We start from the raw sequence: 20,994 nt of genomic DNA on the forward strand, positions 1-20,994 counted from the left end.
GTTTTTCTGTGTCGGAAATGCCATAGCTGATTAAAATAGGTTTGAACTTTTGTCTAATCCTCCAGATGAGCAGGTTAATTTGTGATTTTTGATGTACAGCCGTATTGCAAAGTTGTAAGGTATCACTGTGGTCTGACACTTCCATAGGAAAAAATGTAACTGCACAGGGTTTAGCCAGGGTTTGTAAATCATATTGAATCATAAAAAATATGTCTAAAGTTAGTCTATGAGTGCAGCTAGGGTATTGACTGTTCTCAGTTCCACAGAAATAAAGATAGAAAAATACAAAATACAGATGATTCCGTTGCTGTCTCCAAAACCAGGACTAAACATGATGTCATAAACACAAATATATATATATGACTATATACACATATAAAATATATCTGTATAGATACAATTCTATAGATGTTCTCCACCAGCTCTGGCCTCAATTCATTAAGTTACTAATATGCATACCTCATACTGCATGTGAAAAACATGTGTTAAAAATTAGATGCGGGCAAAAATGCCTTGCAGGGTTTGTGGTCCAAATTACAAGATTTATCACATATGAATGCCTGCAGTGTGGTAATTTAAGTTCATTCCTCTGCTGTCCTAGTAAGTGGTAGCTTCTCTAGGAAGCACTCTAAGCTTTCCATAACCAGACGTGCTACTAGTAATCTTTCCAAAATGTGATGTCAATGGAGCTGCAGCTGGTTAAAGGGCTACACAGGGCAAAAAGTGGTATTAGTGGCTAATAAAGGTTAATTCTTTTGCAAGCAAAATTAGCTCGCTTCACTAGCTTGTTATGACTTGAAGTGTCTGGCCATTGAACTATGCATCTGGCTCATTTGTTGCTCTCAAAGAGGTTGCATCCTGACTGACAGCTGTACTGGACTGGAAAAAAGCAGCCCAAATGAGTGAGAACAAGAGGACTTCGGTTTGTGTGACTTTAGGACAGTAGCAATCCATGCAAACAGCCTTAATAAGCAAAAAAGTCAACAAAGTATGTGTGTGATATAGGTTGTGGCTCAAGGTGCTAACTTTCCTTGAATAACTGTTTCCTAATGCAGAACTTTGTTGCCCACAGATGCTGCCTCCCACTCACGTTATACACGACCGCCTAAAGGACATGACTGTCCAGTAACTGGTTGCAGCAACCCTAAATTATAGCTAGAAGCCTAATTTCCAGCACATCCCAGATCTTGTGATGCTCTGAAGTGATTTAAACTGCACCAGAATAGCTGAAGCTCTGTGGATGTGTATTTATTTTTACTCACCGATGTCTTGGGGTAAATGCCACATCAGAGTGTTTTTATTATCAAGTTCCTGTTCCTGCACAATGCAGCTGTACCTATTCTAAATTCCTTCATCAAAGGCGACCATTTCCTTTTTTTCTTAATCTCAGATCAGTTTACTGAGAGCTGTTGTCCCTGACTTCCTTAAGCTTGCCCTGCATAAAAGCTTTTTTAGTCTTCCCTACATCCTTGCTTTCCTTAGCACATAGTTAGAAATGTGTGTATGTACATACAAATACACACACACATGCACGTGCCTATGCATATTTTAATCAGTTTCTGCTTCAGTACTGCAGCCTCATGCACGGTCAGACTGGCAAAGGACTCATGGAAAAGGTTACTGACAGAGAGCAGCGAAGCTCACACTTCTTTGTGTACTTGGGGTGCTTTCAAATGGTTTTAATGCCTTCTTTATTTATGAGATGGTTCAAGTTTCTGAACTCTGCTATAATACCACACAGACAAATGTATGCTAAGGTCAAGACAGATTACTTTTTCACTGTGGTATTGTTTTTGCAGGTGATTTGAGACTCAGTGTTAATACAGGTCATCAAGAGTGAGAGGTTGGTGATGTTGCCTTTTGTGCAATTAAACCCCTGAATGTTGTTCCTGGATTGCGAGTTTATAGAAACCACATGGAAATATTGGTTTATGTTGTTAAGTAAATTCTGGGTCCCAAACTTCTTAAATTATCAAACAGTATTTGAGTTAAAAGGAGACTTTGGACTAATGAATGGATGAGTTTGGCTTCTACAGCACACCTGTGACATTGCTTTCTGTGCACGAGAGACCCACCAGCATTTTGGTAGAGGGTGGAACAGGAAAGGGAAATCTCCCAAGAGAAGACCCATGAGTTCAACTCATCACCGCAGAAATAACAAAGGAGAGAACTAATAACTTATATAGAAATATGATGCTTGAAATTGGGCTTTTGCATCTGTATTGTCTTGTTCCCTGTGAAATTTTTTCAGATTAACCATGGTTCGGTACAGCCTGGATGCCCAGCCCTGTGAAAGGCTGAGAGATGCAGTCTAAGTGCTCTTTGCTTACTGAGAATCTCAGGAAATCATGCAAAATGAAACTCCTAGTATTTTCACACCAAAAGGGATTTTTCTCACACAGAAATAAAAGTAAAGGCTCCTTGACCCAGTGGTGGACATAAAGATGTACTTAAGAATTGTGTAGAGGGGATTCTGACTTAGTGTTTAGTAAATGATAACTTTGCACATTGAAAATATAATGAGAAATTACAGAAGAGAGATCTTGTAGCAATCAGGATGGTAGAGAGGAGAATTGGAGCTAACATTGGACCAAGAACAAAACTAGCCAACCAGGAAAGCCTTTGCAGAGATAAATTGCTGAAGAGCCCCCCTCTGTTTAGATGCCGCCACAGTTAGAATGGCAGAAATACCTCAACGCTGCTGCCCGTGATAAGGCTGCAGGTGACAGCCGCTTCTCTTCTGAGTCTGTGTAGTACCATGTATTACCAGCAAAGACTGGTAGAAAACTTTTAAAGATATCTTGACCTGCCTGAAAAGTCAGAATAATCTGTTTCTTGCTGGATCAGACACTTTCGCTGTAAGAAAGCAAAGAAGCACTGAAATAAGGTAGAACGTGACATCTTCCTGTTCCCATTAGTTTTTACCATTGTCCTTTCAATTTGTGCCCCCTAGTAGAATAAATCTCAATTTTGAGTCCAATACAGGGAGTGGTAGGCTGTGGGAATCTTTTCATCTTTTTCTCATTATGGGCTACGCCATGGCTAGTGTTGTTAGCTTTCCCACTCCTTTGGTTGCTCAAGAAATTCAGCTCTATGAATATTCTTGTTCTGCTGTTATGACTGTACGCCCATGGTTTCAGTTGTTCTTGGTATCCTCTTATCAAAGGCAAAAGTGCTGCTCAAACCCTTTTTTGTTTCTACAATTTTCCTGCTTTCTCCTGCTGTAACTCTACAGCTGAAGTTTTTTCCCTGCTTTTTTCTCTGTAGTCTATGAAGCTAGTTTTGTGCAAAAAATAACACCATGATACAGCAACAGCAAGCAGTAGTGCAGTTGTCTTAGTGCTAATGGGGCAGACAGTACTGAAGCATTTCTACTTTTGTGCTTTGACCTCCTTGTCGGAGCTGGTTTCCTGATTTGTCTCGTTAGCACTGATTTGCTTTGTACTCTGAGTGCAATTGCTCTGTTGGTAAGAGCTACAGCAACTAGATCTCCATTTTTCCCTAGCATAGAAAAAGCAGCAGTGATGACCACCTCTCCCTGTTTTTTCCTTGGCAAACTTCCCAGAAAGATGTGTACTTAATTGTAATTTGCTCTCTGTGGTCAGCAGCAATATCTCAGCTTTTAGTATCTCAACAGTGTTTCTATATTTAACTCTGTATGTGTCTAAGGCCTCACCTGCTCTCATACAGAGTAACTCTATGTTACGATTCAGTTGGATATATGCAGCAGAAATGATCGTGTTTATTGTTTATACAGTTAATTCCCCTTTCATTTGCTGCTTCATCTGCTTGTTGTGACTTCAAACCAACCAACCAAACAAACCTCCCCCCCGCCCTTTCATTTTGGAAAAATAATACCACTTTCTGGGGAAGGCTTCCTCTGTGCATCTAGTATATCACACTAAAGCTGTTAGTAACTTTTAGGCAGAGGAGCAATTGTCTGTCAAAATGTTTCAAATGAAACCATGAAATGAGCAGGCCATAAAACCAGGAGCAGCACTAGAGTGGGAATATAAGACCTGCAGTATGTAATATGAGTCTTTTAGTCTAACCTCCCCTGTTTCCACCCTGGTGCTAAATATACTGCTGATGTCCTTGCAAGAAAACAAATGCACTGAGCTTCACATCAGTGTTTTTGGAAGGGCAATGGGTACCGTTAGTTTCATTTCTGTAAATTTCCTAGATGATACATGAAAAAGGCCAAATTCTTGTGTTAGTGACTGTGATGGTGGAGTTTGGCAAATGTCAGATCTCCTTAATCAAATGTTTAATTTTAAATCTAGGATTTCAATTCAAAAAAATATTTTTAATATAGGTAAAACTGACAACTTTCAATCCAGGTACATATCATGCTCTCCAGGAACTCCTGGATTAAAAAAAAGTAGAATTTGCATTGAAGTGCATAAATAACTATTGTAAGGTAAGAAGGTTATTTCAAAATGTTTAACGCCTGTAGTGTTTGCATCAGATAAGTCAGCAGTACTTTGCTAGCCACTTGTATTGTATTTTATGCAGGAGAGAGAACCATCCCTGGAATGAGCCTTTCCCTACTGTTGGTCAGGTGGTAGTTTGTTTTTTCTTACCTCTAACCTTAGAGAATATAAGGAAAAGTGATGTTGTTGAAAAAAAACCCAACCAAACAGGTTCATGTTAACTTGAAATTAAATTAAAAACTGAACTCAAATATTTTTTGTGTGTGTAAAAATAGTATGTGGATTTTGAAACACAGTTATGCAGCTTTTCCAGATTTCATGTCTTTTACCCATCACCGTCTTTCCTGTCCAGTTTTATAATGATGCTTTGTCATCCCCAAGCTGAGTTTTTGGGGAAATGTGTGATTTGCCACTTTGTACTCTTAGCGTCGTTGGTGGAGAACAGAAAGCCCATCCAAAGTAGTAAATGGCAGCTCTCAAGGATTTTGCAGTTTCTTCTGAATTATTCTGCATTAATGACAGCAACTCTTGTTTTGAACTTTTATATGTAACTCTGCTTGGTTTTATAATAGCTAGCTAGGAATAGTTTATCTTAAAAACATAGATATAGGTTTGCAGCAAAGTTTTCAAGATCTCTTTTAGAATCTCTTTCTGTCTCCATTCAATGAATAGTTCAAGTCTCTTTTTATAGCTTTTATCTCAGAATTTTCTGGTTGCTCCATTGTTAAATGAAGTGTTTAATGGGTTTTAAAATATTAAATACTGGATACAAGTTGTTTATGAAGTCAAGTAGGTTTTATTAATGTGATTTTTTTTGATGTGTTTTCGATAAACAGGAAGTTTCACTAAATAATTATGAGTGTGTCTTATATGAGTAATAATTTTAATAGATTTTTTTTTTTTTTAATGAGACTTGACATGCTGCCCCAATGCATCTAGATTCCTAACAGCTGAATCTGATGCAAATCACAGGGTAAGGACTGGCGTGTGCCACATCTCAGACATGGTGGGTCATGCCTTGTGTGTAGGAGCACCCACATCAGTTTGCCCCCTTTCTCTCCAGGGGCACAGTCTCGAGTGGTGGTGGAAGGAGCAGTTTTCCCATGGAACATCCCTCTCACTGGCCTCTGTGGGGGACGGTTACCCTGTTCAGGGATCCCTCCCGAGGCTATTGTCTCCAAGGGAGTTAGAGAGCTGTATACTAGCCGAGTCTAGTGGGTTGGGATCCCAACTTCAGAGTGAGGAAGTAATACTGCCCGGGGGATGCATGAGAGCAGCACTGCTGTGGTGCAAGTTCAGGGCAGGCAATTAGAAGTGTAAGTCTTTTGCGTGTGAGACCAGATAGGCTTTATAAAGTTTGGTAAGTGCTGCTTTTTGCTGATTTTTCCATTCTAGGCCCTACAGCAAGCTTACTGCTGGCTGACTCCAGAAAGTCACCTCGTGATTCTGAGTTGGAGTTTCTCCATCTACAAAATCCGGGGTGAGGAACAAAGTATCTTGAGATAGTGGGATGAAAAAAACCGTGGTTATTATGATTGTATTGTTTGTTGTTAATATCAGAAAGGGAGATACTACATTTTGCATTCAGAAAGAGTCAAATGCTGTGAAACTAGTGGAATTGTAACAATAGCATAAGGAATGCTGGTAAAATACCAGCGTGACATGGCTTGAGTTAAAAATATTATATTTTTTGCCACACGTTAAGAACCACTAACCCTGGTGGCTACTGTAACTGATTAAGAATTGTATGGGAATCTGTTTTCAATATGTGTGATTTAAAAATATCTTGGAATGTAACACTGGAAAAGAAAATATATTTCCTGAAATCTGCCTCAATGCCGCTTTGTCACTGCCTAATTTCTGGTTTTCTTCTGTTGTTGTTTTTTTAAAATTATTATTTCATACACCGTTTCTTCATTTTCCCAAAGAATTGACATTTATCAGAGGTCACATGCTGAAAATCAGCTGTTATACATGCTTTATTTTTTTCAGAGACAACATTAAGCATTTCAGGGGGAAGAATCTATTTGTCTTCCTAATTTCTGTAATATAAAAATAGTAAGGAAACTTGAAATGTTTTCTCTATGCTTCTGTCATGTCTATTGATTTAAATTTTTTTTTTTTTCTTAAATGTTTGACCGTTACAGCTGAAAGGATCTGATGAAACATGAACATGTTAGGTTTTTTTACAGTTCCTATGGTCTCTACTTAAAGTGCATTAAGCACTGAAATTCAGCCTGACCAACCTGGAATGGATGCTTTAAGGTAAGAATTATCTTCCATTTTGTAATAAGGAAATGAAAATTATAGAGCTACAAGTATTATGATGGCCACTTTTCTTCATAAACAACTCAAACAGTGTTAACTTATTGATAGTGTCGTCTCTGCCCAGTGGACTTGAAAGCTCAATGAGAAAACTTTCCCATGCCACAGAGAAGAACAGGATATCAACAGTTCTGAGTCCAATTTCTAGCTCTTCTGTGGCTTAGAGCAAATTATTTCTTCCTCATATGTTTTCGCTTACTCACCAGCTATATAAAAACCTCTGAGGTGTACGTGCTTGCAAAATGCTTTAAAGCAGTGAGGTCAAAGTTTAAAAATTCTTTAAAAAAGGTTCCCATGAGGCCTCAGCCTGCTTCTGCAGTTGTCGGTGGAAGTTTTACCGTAGACTTAAATGGTCAGAGTTAGGTTTAGACTAAGTTCTGTTAAAATACCAGCTATAAAGATCTTTGTAAATTTAAAGTATTGTTGTGAGCAATTGCTTTAATTTAAGTTGGTGACTTTATGTAGGTATTTGTACTAACAAGGTTTCTAGACTCCCTGATGCTTCATTCAGATTAGAACTTGATTCTCCTGAGCTGTAGTAGGAAGTTTTCAGGCAATAAATTTAGTTAGCCCAATTATTCTTCTTTCATCCATCATCCTCAAAGCCATATCAAAAAAGCAGCTTGTGCCTGAAACATCACCGTATTTAACTGATTTGTTCTGGAGGTGGCAAGGTCCAGTGTCCCTGAACCTCAAAAAGCATGGACAGTACTTCCTTTGTTTAATAAGGGATTCTGGCTTTAAAACCCTCACTGCCCTTAAATGTGGTGTGGAAGTAGGAGCAAGTGCTGTCCAGATACCAGACCACAGGCTATAAGTGACTCAGTAGGACCAGAGGATTGGCTATCCCAGCTTAAGAGCACTGTAAGTGTCCCAGCAAGGTGTTCTGGTCAGTAAGGGAGGAACAGCATGGTGTATTAGCACCCACGTCTGCTGCTGAAATTTCTACTGCCAGGTTGTCCAAGGACCTGACAGGTTCAGCATCTACGTATTGGTCTATGGACCAATGGTGAGCTGATTATCTCCTCCTGCTAATTGATTCTGTATCTCCCATACATCTGTTGGCTTCCTAAGGTGTGTATTAGGTACCTTGTGGCTTTGGAAGGCTCGGGTGGGTAGCTCATATGGCCAGAGGGTTGGCCACAGCTATGCATGACGGTCCCCAACCACTTCCTCAAGGTCACTGTACTCAGCTTTTGTTTTTGTTGAAGTCCAGTGAGCTTGCTCTGGCCCATGCTTCAATGTTCTGGTACTGGCTGAAGCAGATAGGACCTGAATGATAACAGGCATCAGCAGCAGCCCAAGAGCACGAGGTCTCCTGCTGCCTTGCTAGCTGTTCTTATGGCCATGCAAACATTTTATGCAGGAAAGATTTCAAAGTGCATTACTCTGGATGGCACATCAATGGGAATGGTTCCACCAGACAGCAGGCTCGTCTGTCTACTTCTATCAAAGACTGCAGTTGCAGGCTCCAGAATAGTGAATCACGTATATGGCATCCTACAGCAACCCAGTGAAGATACAAATCTAAATGCAAAAATAGGTATTCTGGCAAGGCAGAACTTTTCTCAATGTCAGACTGAATCTAGTGGCTCTTCAACCTGGAAGCAGTGCTGCCAAATGGCTTGTTTACAGTAGTAATGCTTAGCAGCAAATTATTGAGCAGACAGCTGGAGGCACAACAAATTCTTACAGTCTCAGGAAAACTTTCAAGAGCAGTATTCTGATTTGTGGAATTTTGTCCTCAGTGTCAGGAAAACAATTCTGCTAGGTGGACTTGGTTTCTTAAAAGCTTTGTGAATTTAATAAGGTTATTTTGGACATCAGAACTTCAAAAGCTGAAATGAAATAAGGTGTTGGAATACATGTGTATGCAGAGTTTGGTCTTTGTGGCTTTACAGAATTACTCAGACTTCCTTTATTGAAAAAAGGAACCACATTTCCCACGTCCTAAAAGTGACAGTGCTGTAGTGGAAAGAAGAACTTTGTAATCCTGAGCTTGATGGCAGGGGTCAGTGAGAGGCAGAAATAAGTGTTCCTTGAACACACACTGATCCAGATGCACATGCAGGGGTTAAAGGGTTCACAGCTCAGAGGAAATGGTATAGTGTCTAAAAGCTAAATGCCAAACAAGGTCAGCTCTGAGGCTATTGTGAGTTTTCTACTCAGTGGCCATAAAACTTCTATTCTAAAACAACTTATTTAATTGTCACTACAAGTGATGAATGCCCAGATGAAGCAGTTCTTTTATAATTTAAATTGGCTGAGTTACTTTTCATGGTTGGAACTGAAGTAGGGAAATGGTCAAAAATGTTTGAATGATCTTGGCACGTTTGGTACTGTGTCACTACTGACAAAATGTAAATGATTACATGGTAACTAGAAAGATGTATGTGAGGTAGTAGTGTGAGAATGCCTTGGCAAGTTAGATTAATGGCTGCATGGGACACACTCTGGTACAGCTCCCATTAGTCATATGAGCATGTTTGATGAGAATGAGATGTGTCTGAAAGCTTGAGTAAACACAGTCTGAACCAAGTGCTCATCCTGTTACCAGAAAAGGCTCCCAGAGTCACAGCATCACGATCCATCTTTCCATGTGTGTTCACAGATGCTGTTGTCTGATCCATGAAGCTGCAATGAGCACTCAGGGCGTTTGCAGTCAGTTGTTCAGATGCTTAGGGCAAATAGGTGTTTAGTGGAATAGCCAGAAGCTATTAGATGCTTACTCCTTTTGATTTAATGATGATTTTCTGAAAATCCAACCCAGGGCTAGGTCGACCAAAGAACTTCTGTGCTGTAATGCACCTAATGGAATTTTTCCAGAAAAGATGCACTATACTGCACAGAGGACCGTGCCTGGGCACCTTGGGAGGGAACACAAAAAACTCGGCACATACTGAGGAAGAAAATGCTAGCAGGTAGGAACTGTTTGGAAGAAAAATAGAGCTTTGCTTACTCCACCTTTCTCTGCATTCAAGATGCAGTTCAGCCTCCTTCCTCCCAGAGTCCTCAGCCATGGACTGCCGTTAAGTGATGCACCTTGGCGCTGCATGGCTAAGATAATCTTCTGTAGTTTCCCAGTGTACAAAGAGCTCCCCAAAACCCTTTAGCCTGTTTTAGGCCCTTCTTCAGCTCCTAAAATTGTCTCCTTTTCATCAGCTTTTCAAAGTGCTAATTCTCAGCCCACTCCTTTTCTCACATTGTCTTTACTCCCTCTAAAATAGATCTCTCCTTCTCTGACCCTACTTAATTGTCCCATACTAGTTACAGAGACACCAGCCTCCCAATTCAGTGGGATTAACTCTGGTACTGATCTAATGTTTCATCTCTGCTGGTTAGAATTGGTATCTCTAACTCTTGTCTCAAAGATCAGTGACATTCTTTTTACAGCACTGATATTTTTCAGCTCTACAAACCCTTACACTTTCTAGCCTGATGAAAGGTCCTCATAATCAGCTGTGTAACCATTTATACAACATACTCCATGGAAATATACATTATGAGAAGGGAAAACTTTAATCTTGTTTGTGGTCATTTATGGTCATGTGCTGAAGTACTGTAACTGGTTTTAGATATTTTGTTTAAAAAAAGTTGGCTAAATCTTGAGCTACGTAAGAAAAGTGATGATAGGCTTGTGAAATAAGACCCACGGTATGATGTTGAGAGAATTAATCATGTTAATTCCAGGAAGTTTAAAGTGACCTCTTATTGTCCACAATAGAAAGGAAATGAAAAAGAGACGATATTTGATTATTCTCTTTAGTTAAGAAAGAAAGAAAGAAAAAAGTGTCCCTAAGCATTGTGAGAGGAAAGCTAGAATTATATATCAGGGAAAAGTTTATAAATATAAGGTCTCATAGCCAAGGAAACCAGCTGCCAAATGAGGCTTTGGAATCAGCACCACTGAAGAAATTCAGGGCTCGGGTAGACGTCCATCTATCAAAAAAGGATAAAGAAATCAGTCCAGCCACAGAGTAGGGATAATCCAACAGAGTTCCCTGCCAAATTTCTACCCCAAATAGTGTGTGATTTAATTGGAATGGAAAAGGAAAACACTTTGGTTTGCTAGATCTTTCACTGATATACTCTTAAAAGCATAAATTCTTCTGTCTTTTTAAAAAATTATTGTTAGTAACTTTTTTAAAAAATTATTTATTGTAGCAGGAGTGTATAGGTTTTGCTTTTTGTAGTTTCAGACACATTGATCCTAGCTTACAATGTTTTTATATTTTCTTGAATTTTTTTTTAAAAAATGATATCTGTTTAGAATAAAAAAAATAGCTTTTAGAATTAAAAAATAGCTCTTAGAATAAAAAATAGCTCTTAGAATAAAAAATTATTTCATGGTATCTTTTCATAGCAATTTTCTGAGTGTTATCAGATCACTCATACCAAGCCTGAGGAAAGACTGTTAGGAAGATATTTATTTTTTGCATGCTTAAGTAGAGGTGTGACGGATGGTAAGACTGGGGGGTTAGGATAGTTATAATGGTATGGTGAGATTTTTACCTCTATGTCATGATTCAAATACAAACCAAGAGGGGTATTTCTCATTTATTACTTCTGAGTTACTGTTCAGATGGGTGGTCATGACCTAGTTCTAGTGGGTAGGTAGCTAACACTCATACAGTGCAGTGTTCAAGACTGAATTGAGCTGGCAGGCTAAGACTACTGGTCATTAGGAGCTGGGCTTGAGATTTTTAAGGGTATCTAGGCCTTTGACATTCAAGTAGTTGCCTGTTGCAATTTTGAGGTGTTTGAAAGCACTCACCTTGAGCTGGAGTAAGTGGAGTTAAGGTGTCTAAGCTCTTTACAGAAAGCTAAGCATACATTTATCTGGAACATTTAACACCTTTAAAATTATAGCCTAGCACCCTCAACAAATTTTCAATGAAACTCTGATTGACTGCTTTTCAATGCAGCCTCAATAAGCCTCTGATTTCTCCATTGTTTATACCAGCACATACTGTAAAAGAGAAGATGGATGACAGTTGGTTAGCTTTCAAGTACGCTGCTGCAAGTGTACTCTCCTTTCATAGCAACGTCTTCCAAAGCATCCGTCATATCAGAGATAGCAGGCTAGCACAGAGATGAAGCAGATAACACAGTTTTAAAGAGGCGGTTTCAGAAATAGAATTAGCTTTAAATAACAAATAAATCTTCAGACTAATGGAGTGAGTACTGATTTTCTACAGAAATGTAATACATAGAATTTAATATTTGCAAGCACAGTACCATTTATACCTTACATTCCCTAATTTATACTGTAAAAATTAGTCCTAGTTTCTAAGAAATGCTGTGGCGTAGATCAAGGCTAATTCTTCACAAAAGTTAAATCTGCCACGTTGTCACTCTGCTTTATGAAAATGTGTCATGTGATGGAAGGGAAGTATGAATATCTGCTATCTGATGTATACAATTGAAAAGGGAAAACACGGAGTGAAATCATCAAGCCACATTAGCCAAAATGAACAGATAAGAAAGGGTACAACACTGGAATTATAAACAATCAAGCAGAGATTACACCTCTATGTGGAACTGTGCATGCTTTTTGGATGTGAAAACTAAAATGTTGGTAGTAGAAAATAAAAAAAGCTAATGCTGTTTTTCACAGAAAATGTTCAAAATACTGTATGGATGGGACGATAAAGGTTATGTGTATAAAAAAGCAGCTATTTTGTGTGTCACTTGAAACTGGTCTGCAAACAACACGACTTATAAGCAAGGAAATTAACTGCCATTGGACTCTCAGCTCATGTACGTATGTGCATTCTGTGCCCTCACACCCAGCTTCTTGCCTCAGCTCTTGCTTGTCCCCCACCAGCCTGGCCAGGCATCCAGCACACCCTTATCAACCACCACAGGAAACAGGTCATGCATGTGCTGTTCATCACCTCAGTCTTCCCTTCTGAATGTTTCTGTGAAACCATGTGTGCTCAAGTTTGTAAATATGAACATCAGATAAAATGCAAGAAAGCCTCACCATCAGAAGATCTTGCCTTTGAATGTGGCAGAGTCTCTGTTTTCCTCATCCCTTCCCCCTCCGCTGAGAGAGAAACCACGATGACAGGAAGAGTGCACCATTTCCTCTTGAACAGACTCATTACTGCTGTCAGTAGCTCACATTTACCCAGATTTTGCTCTTTCAGTGTTGACGTACTTTCAGCTTCACAAAACAGGAGACTTACCTGTACATTTTAAGTCGCTTAAATAGGACATTTTGGTACAGGAAACAGTCAAATCAGGTTGCCACATAATGGGAGCTTTTATAGTTAGTTGACCATTCAGGCAGTGCTGCTGACTGCTGAGCTAGCTCTTACTAAGAATGTGCAAGTTGTGCTATTTTTACTTGCTACTTGTCTAGCACTGGACTTGTTTGGAATAATTAATTAATTCTTGCATATACAGGTATATATCTGGCAGCAAGAACTTAGAGGAATTTTCTAAAGCTAACAGAATTCTCACAAGACTTCCATTGAGGAGGGAGAGAGAAAACCTTGCTGAAAGAAGCTTTGAATGAACTTTAGAAAAAAGATCCGAATACAGTTGATGTTCCCCTCAAAATTCTCACATTCTTGCCTGTGGTGAGCACACTTCATTACCCTTGTCATGCCACTTCATAACTTCTTGTTAACTTTTTATATTTTACCCACTCATCTAGTTCAGTGGGTTTTATTCCGTGGTTTTCAGCCACTACCCTTTCCCCGTTTTCACTCTTTCCAGCTTGCACACAGACACCATCTGGCTTTACCCCTGGGATTTCCTAGACAAGGGCAATCTAGTTAGCCTTGTGAAATCCAAACCCCAGGCAAAACAAAAACTGTACAAAACCTCCACGAGACCAGCTTTCTGACTTCTGTGTGAGGGGCATCCACATTACCCATAGCAACTGTCAGAACAGAGATTGCCTCTTGAGCAGTAAGTTATCTTCTCAACCAACCTACTCTTTTCCCAAAACTTTTCCTTTCAATTTACTATATTTACTACAAGTCTGTTCTGGTCAAGAGAAAGTTTGACCAATCTGTGTGTAATTACAGAGCTTCAGAGTAGAACATCATGTAATAAACTGTCTATAAAAATGCTTGGAATAAAGTAGATTGAGAACAGATTTACTAAAGAAATTAGGAAGTCATTCCAGTGTTCTGTTCTTTTCTAAATAACATAGTGCAAATAAATCTCTGAGGCAAGATTCTGGACAAAGACATTCCTTTGAAAAGAGACCACAAGATTCCTGGTCTTCTTAATAAAGAAAACAGAAAGAACTGGTCTGGGTCTGGGACTCTCAAAATGCTGATCCTTTTGAACAATGTGAACAAGTACAGAATATTGTCCAATGTATTCATCCTTGAGCAGAACTAACCCAAATTTCTGTGTGCTCTGACTGTCTCATAAGAGCTGAAAAAAACCCCAAACCAAACCCCTCCCTTTCTTTTTTTTTTGTGTTTGCTAGTTTCCAAAGTTTCTAAAGGAATTTTTTGGGCAAGGCGTTTCAAGCTGTATATCTGATTTTCCCTGAGAAATTATGATCTAGTTGCACAGTTCAGTGGTTTGGAGCCAAATATTTTTTTTTTTTTTTGGGTTTTGGGAATCTAAAGTCAGTAGGGAACTGCATAACTGCATAGGTGCAATTCCCTACTGTTGGCCACAGAGCGAGGACTGAGGCAAATTCTCCACAGTAGTCCACAGCTATCCCAACTTCTAATGACTTGATTTTTGTTTTTCGTCATTTGCTGTATTTTGTTGTCTCTCCTGACTTAACAGTTACTCCTGTGTGTCTTCACAAGAAGAATGTGTACCACGGTCCTTCTCTGGCAGCATAGGCTCAGTAAAATGAAGAAGAAAAGCAAGTTTTCTACTGTTGTTGATACACGATGGAAATGTAAAAGTATAATCAGCTGCTTTCTTTGCTTGGCAGTCACAAGATTGGAAAGGAGGGTGTATGTAACGATAGTTGGGAACCAGTGATATAGATGATAACTTTCAACCTTGTTAAATGCCCTGTGAAAAGCCGCCTATACTTCTGTCTGCTTTCAATGTAACTGAGGTCGAATGACATTTAGATGATAAAAGACGGTCATGTAAGAAGTAGGTGACATCAGATGTGCTATCTTTGCTTTACAGTGTACCCCAGTTAAAACCATAATTTCACTTCGGTTTAATGAGCATGCCCCGATGACATTAGTAGCATTACATTTTGACATGATCAGAAGAGTAGAAACAGACTGGTTAATGTTAATAGGGAGCAGTGTCTAATATTAATTAGATAGAATTTTGCAGTCTAGAGCTGAGTTTTTGTTGCTCACTGAGCTTTTTTTTCTAGAATGGTGGTGTTTTCAGTCAATACCGTACAGAGGAAAATCTTGCCGGTGGAAATTCTTGCGCCAGTTAACAAACTCATTTATCAACAGTCTTAGAAGGGTGACTTCTAAAGGATATGAGATGTAAATTAGCAATCTCTGTTTTTAATCACAATGGATCTACAGGTTCCTTTTGAGTCCTAATGAAGAAGTTTGGAGGTGGAGACCACAACATGTTTGAATTAATTTTGATGTTCATTTTGCACGTTTCCAAGGTATCTAAGATGTAGTTAATAATAATAGCAGGTGTTATCTGTTTCTCTCAGCATGCAGCATGAAAGTACTGTGGTCACACAGCTATGCATTATTTACATGGTGTCAACATGTCAGCAAGTGGGGTGGCAGAGAGCCAGATTAAATCACTTCTGATTTTAAATACAGGACACTGAATAACAATGCTGTGTCACACTTGAGGACACTGGAATCTGGCAAATCAGCAGTAGCTCAATATGTCAGGCTCGTTTGAATGGCTCCCCACTCCTGAAAGATGAAGGAATCAAAATCAAGGGTCGAGGAAACTGTATGAAGTTGGCTTTCTACTCCCCTACCCCCCACCCCTGCTAAAAGCAGAAGATTCTATCCAGTAAAGAAACACTCTTTGGTTGCTTAATATAAATATCCCAGAATCATAGAACGGTAGGGGTTGGAATTGGACCTCTGGAGATCATGTAGTCCAAACCCCCTGGTTCACCTAGAGCAGGTTGCCCAGGACTGTGTCCAGGTAGATTTCGACTATCTCCAGAGGAGACTCCACAACCTCCCTGGGCAGCCTATTCTAGTGCCCTGCCACCCTCAAAGTAAAGAAGTTTTTCCTCATGTTGAGGCAGAACTTCCTGTGCTCCAGTTTGTGCCCGTTGCCGCTTGTCCTGTCACTGGGCTCCACTGAAAAGAGCCTGGCACCATCCCTTTATAAGTGTTGATAAGGTCCCCTCTCAGTAAAATTTCTGTACTGAAAGAGTGGTTAGACATTGGGACAGGCTGCCCAGGAAGGTGGTGGAGTCACCATCCCTGGAGGTGTTTAAAAGACATACAGATGTGGTGCTTAGGGACATGGTTTAGCGGTGGGCTTGGTAGTGATAGGATAATGGCTGAACCTGACGATTTTAAAGGTCTTTTCCAACCAAAATGATTGTATGATTCTCTTCTCTTCTGGCTGCTCCAGTCCCCTGAACATCTTTGTTGCCCTCTGCTGGACTCTTTCCAGTAGTTCCCTGTCCCTCTTGAACTGGGGGGCCCAGAACTGGATACAGTACTCCAGATTTGGCCTCGCCAGGGCAGAGTAGAGGGGGAGGAGAACCACCCTCGGCCTGCTGGTCGCACTCTTCTTAATGCATCCCAGGATATCATTGGCCTTCTTGGCCACAAGGGCACATTGCTGGCTCATGGTCAACTTGTCTCCACTGGGATGACCAGGTCCTTCTCTGCAGAGCTGCTTTCCAGCAGGTCGATATGCATGGGGTTGTTGCTCCCCAGGTGCAGGACCCTACACTTGCTCTTATTGAACCTCATTATGTTCCTCTCTGCCCAACTCTCTAGCCTGTCCACTCTTGCTGAATGGCAGCACAGCCTTCTGGTGTCTCAGCCACTATTCACAGTTTTAGGTAATCAGCAAACTTGCTGAGATGCATGGGTCTCTGCCCTCATAAAGGCTTGTCTACTCCTGAGAGGGGGCAACCACCCTATGGTGCATCTGTGTGACATTTATCTTTGTTTTCTCTATAAGTGGTAAATCTGTTCGGTATGATTACTTTCTTTCATTAAGTTTTTGCAGAAGCTAGTGCAACAGATCTGCAGTATCAAATGGTAAGTGTATTTGTAAGAGGCAATCATATTACTTAGAATGGGTCCTTTAAGGGTTTGAGGTCTCTCAAGAAAGTCTAGGAGTGCTGTTCTCACCCATTGCTGCTTCTGCACCATCTCTGATTTCTGTATCACCCCTAGAGCTGGTTCACCTTGCCAGCTGCTAGAAAAAAAATACAGCAAAATAAAAACATTAATAGTTTTCTACTGATTTAGTAATCCAGTTGGGTTCACCGAGGAGCCACATGAAAACTGGAGAAAGTAGAAGGGAAGGAATGGGCCAGGGAAGGAAGGATGCAGGGAGAAGTTGAGGGAGCAGGACTGTTAGATGAATTCAGCCATACTGTGAAACCTGACTCTAGAATGATTAATACACAGGGAGGGAGCTGTTAGAAGGTTAAAAGAAGCATCCAAAGGACAGGGATTCATTTTACCTTGTCACCATAATACCCTTTTTATGAAACTAGAGCTATGTATGCTCATAAAAACCTTTTGCTTTTTTTATTTTAAAGGATAATGCAACCATTGGAGCCTGTGCATAGTTCTTTCAAGTTAAATGCTTAGTTCAACATTCCACTTCCATTTCCTGGTAGAAAATGTTTTATATGAAAGCAACTTTAACCTTTCAGAAGGGTTCATTTACTGTTACGTTTGGTATCAGCTTTCCAAAAAATGCAGTCTGCATTTGGTGCGTTACAGGTTCTGGTTTTAATATTGGACTAGAAAAAAAAAAAAAGTCATATACCGTAAGTCAGAAATAAAATATTGTGCCAGAATTCTCTCTGTACATGAATTCATCCTGTGAGCGGGTGGTTTCAAGTAGGTTTGATCACTTAAAGCCAAGGCTTGGGCTCAATCTACCCATGAACCAGCTGGTAACAAATAACACATTCAACTCTCGGTCACAGGAAACTGTTAGGTTGCCTTTTTAGGAGCTCCTGAAGCACAAGGGAATATCATACAGACTTGGAAAGTGTTGAACATCTACCATATGTACATAAAGAAGAGTAATAAAGATGAAAAGCCTGAACTGAGCTTTAATTCTTATTTTTCTGCTTTTGATTTATCAGCTGCTTCTGTATTGCTGCAATTTTCTTTGGCCTAAAATTAGGTAGAAGGTGCTTGAATTGCTTAGTTTGATCAAATCAGACAAACTTAGGCTCCCTCTCTGTCAGCGTAACAGATGATAAACGTAAAACTTTAAAGCACTTTCTTGCTTTCTTTTCAGCATTATTATGTGTTTACTTCTGAAGTTCTGACTGCTGTGACAACCCACTGCAGTGGGCAGTTCCTGGCCATGTGTTACTGTTATGGAGGTGCTGCAGTCATGGTGAGATGGGCACTGGACTGGTACAGCTGTATCAAGGTGACTCTGAACTAGAGCTAGGACTTGGCTGGATGAAGGGCTATGAAAACATGGCTAAGCTGCTTTTGGGACCTTAACAGCTTCTCTGTATAGTGCTGCAGTGCGCTGTGGGACTATCTCAGCTGTCAGGTTTGCTCAGGAGTCTCTGCACCGTGGTCCATTGCCACGTATGGATGTATTTTGGGAATTATCCTCCACAGGACTTCTGCCATCAATAAGCACCTCTTACAGAAAAAAGGGCGTTCAGACAGGCCTGACCATGAGTGAGACAATAAAGGCTAATCCTCTGTGCTGCTGAGCCTCAGCTTCTAATAAAGGACTCAGAACTTGTAAGAGTAAAGCTTCAAAGTAAGTACAGAGGGAGGGCAGATAAGAGGGTTGTAGCCCACCCATTAAGACCACCTGGTCTTAATATATGGTAGCAGTCAGCCTTTGTGTAACACACTCTTTCTATATCCTAACTGTGTTCCAGGGAGTGAGATTTCCAAGAATTCTGCTGGTGATGTATTTGTCAAAGTTGGGTGCGCTACAGAGGCTAAGTCCATCAGTCATACATAATAGTTTTATCACCTCTTGAACTATGGTAGCTAAATCTGACAGTGATGGTGAAGCAGAATCTTAGTAAAGTAAAGTTTATGATATTTAATATTGCTACTCTTTTTGATGATGAACGCATGTCCAATGCTTTGAAGATGGAAAGGTCTGCAAAAATGCCAACTATTATTTTATCTGGAAATGTGTTTTGTGGCATCCCAAAGAGTATTCACATTTCTTATTCCTTTTTTGTGCATGTGCAGGAGTTCTCATGAATTTTCAGCAATGAATCCGTATGGGAATAATTTCATTGTGAGAAGGCGGCTTCCATTCTGTCATGAAAAAAGGCTGCATGGAAATCACGGAAAGCTACAGAAGAAAGTATCAGTCATTGTTTGAAAGCATTGTGGCCTATGGAGATGGAAACCAGAATGTGGATTTGCCTCCAAATTTTATAAGCTTCTAGAAACCCAAATGATGAGAAACAAATGCGAAAAGTTCACAAAAGTAGTTGTTGCTTAAAAAAAAGTTGTTAAAGCCCTGGTGCTTTTATGATGAAGAGACGTAGCGAGAAAGATATTAATTATCTCAAATACCATTGTTTAAACAGGTAGAGCTATTCCCGGTATTTTTTTGCTTGCCACCTAGATTAGTGTTACGCTCCTCAGTTGCTAACAATGAAGTTATCAGCCGCTGGAACAAATTACTAAGAGGAACAGTGAGCTTACAATTTCTTGAAGTCTGCAAACTGAGAGTGGATGGTATGCTTTAGCAAACAATGGAGACACAGCTGGGTGAAATTATATGGTTGTACTAAAGAGAAGGGAACATGAGATATTCTATGTGGTCCTTTCTAGCCTGAAGAGCCATAGGTCTATAATTTCACAAATACCGTTACAATGAACTCGTTAGAAGTAGTGATGACCATAACACCGATTTGAATCTATCTCCTGATTTGGCGTAGATTATTCCTAAGTGTCTAAAAAAATTACAGACTGTTTCTACATATTTCTGTCACTGTAAGTCATATTACTAGCATAATTTTACAATATTGGAAATCCCTTTTTGAGGACTAAAGAGATCCTTCCTCTCCCCCAAAGAACTCAGTGTCCTTCAGTTCATGAAAGAGTGTATGAACAAGTAAGCATGCATGCTCCTGCTTTCCTACCTGATGTATTTCAGTCATTAAAACCTGAAATAAGCTAGCTAGATTCACTCAGTGAAACAAAAGACAATCCATGAAGGACATTCGAAGATACTTCTCATTATTGTAGACCATTTCTGAGTCAAACTTTAATTTTCTCCTCCTTGTAGGGTGATTTGGCACTCTGCTTAGAAGACTCTTTTTTTCTTTTTTTCCCTATAGCAGTCCTCCGGTTGAGAACAGCTAAACCATTTATTTTCCCCCAGATTTCCAGTGTTTTGGGGCATTGGGCACTGCAGAAACTTAAATCTAGTGGGACAGTTGGAAGTTTGGGAAAGCTGTGCCTGGCTGAACAGCTGGACATGAAGAGGAATATTCTTCAATATTGAGGTGTATTTTTCTTGCTATAAAGAAAGAAGGAATTAAGTGACTACAAGCTTGGAAGAAAGGCCTTGCGATTTCACGATGACTTTCTAACATCATCTTTATGACTCCATTGAACTGTTTCTCTGACAAAAAACCTGTTGCCTACACTACAAAGGGCTTTGTGTGTATGTATAGCACATACTGTTTTTAACAATCACTGCAAGTGTCACAGAAGGTATTTGGTCAGTATGGTTAAACTGTCTCTTTAATCATAAGACAAAATTACTCCTGTGCCAGTATGTCTTCCACTCACAGAGGTGGGTTTGGCAGCATAGCTAGGACAGCATAGTTGGAACATCTTAACTAACACTAGAAGATCTGAAAAAACATCATGGTATAGCTTTTCAACTGTTTCAGGGAAAGCTGACGATTTTGTGTCTGGAATGGGTATGCGTAATTCCAGAGGCAGATTTTTAATTTTTAGATTGTAGTGGCTAGTTACCATTGTTTCTGTGAGTGTCTAAAACCCTCTTTATGGCTTACTTCTTCTATATATGTAAATTGTGCCTAAATAAATACCTGAACTGTCCTTCATTTGGAGGGCTGTCTGCAATACATGCTTTAGCCAAACACAGTGTGTCACTCACATACAATGAAGGGAGGACA

General features: G+C 39.8%; 1 long non-coding RNA gene across 6 annotated transcripts in view; it reads left to right on the top strand.

Moving 5' to 3' along the window:
• LOC147415919 (uncharacterized) overlaps window positions 1-20,681 on the top strand; it is a 46,749-nt gene extending 26,068 nt beyond the window's left edge. For 5 of the 6 annotated variants that reach the window (XR_015183382.1, XR_015183384.1, XR_015183383.1 and 2 more), the window contains 3 exons: window positions 5,829-5,913; window positions 6,581-6,698; window positions 18,147-18,930. This is a non-coding gene — a long non-coding RNA (uncharacterized LOC147415919). Of the gene's footprint in view, window positions 1-5,828; window positions 5,914-6,580; window positions 6,699-18,146; window positions 18,931-19,081 lie in introns of those variants that run through there. The other variant, XR_015183387.1, reaches the window with a different exon arrangement.
• The last annotated feature ends 313 nt before the right edge of the window (window positions 20,682-20,994 follow it).

This window comes from Leptosomus discolor, chromosome 2, assembly GCF_034619465.1.
Source record: "Leptosomus discolor isolate bLepDis1 chromosome 2, bLepDis1.hap2, whole genome shotgun sequence".
Classification (NCBI taxonomy): domain Eukaryota; kingdom Metazoa; phylum Chordata; class Aves; order Leptosomiformes; family Leptosomidae; genus Leptosomus; species Leptosomus discolor.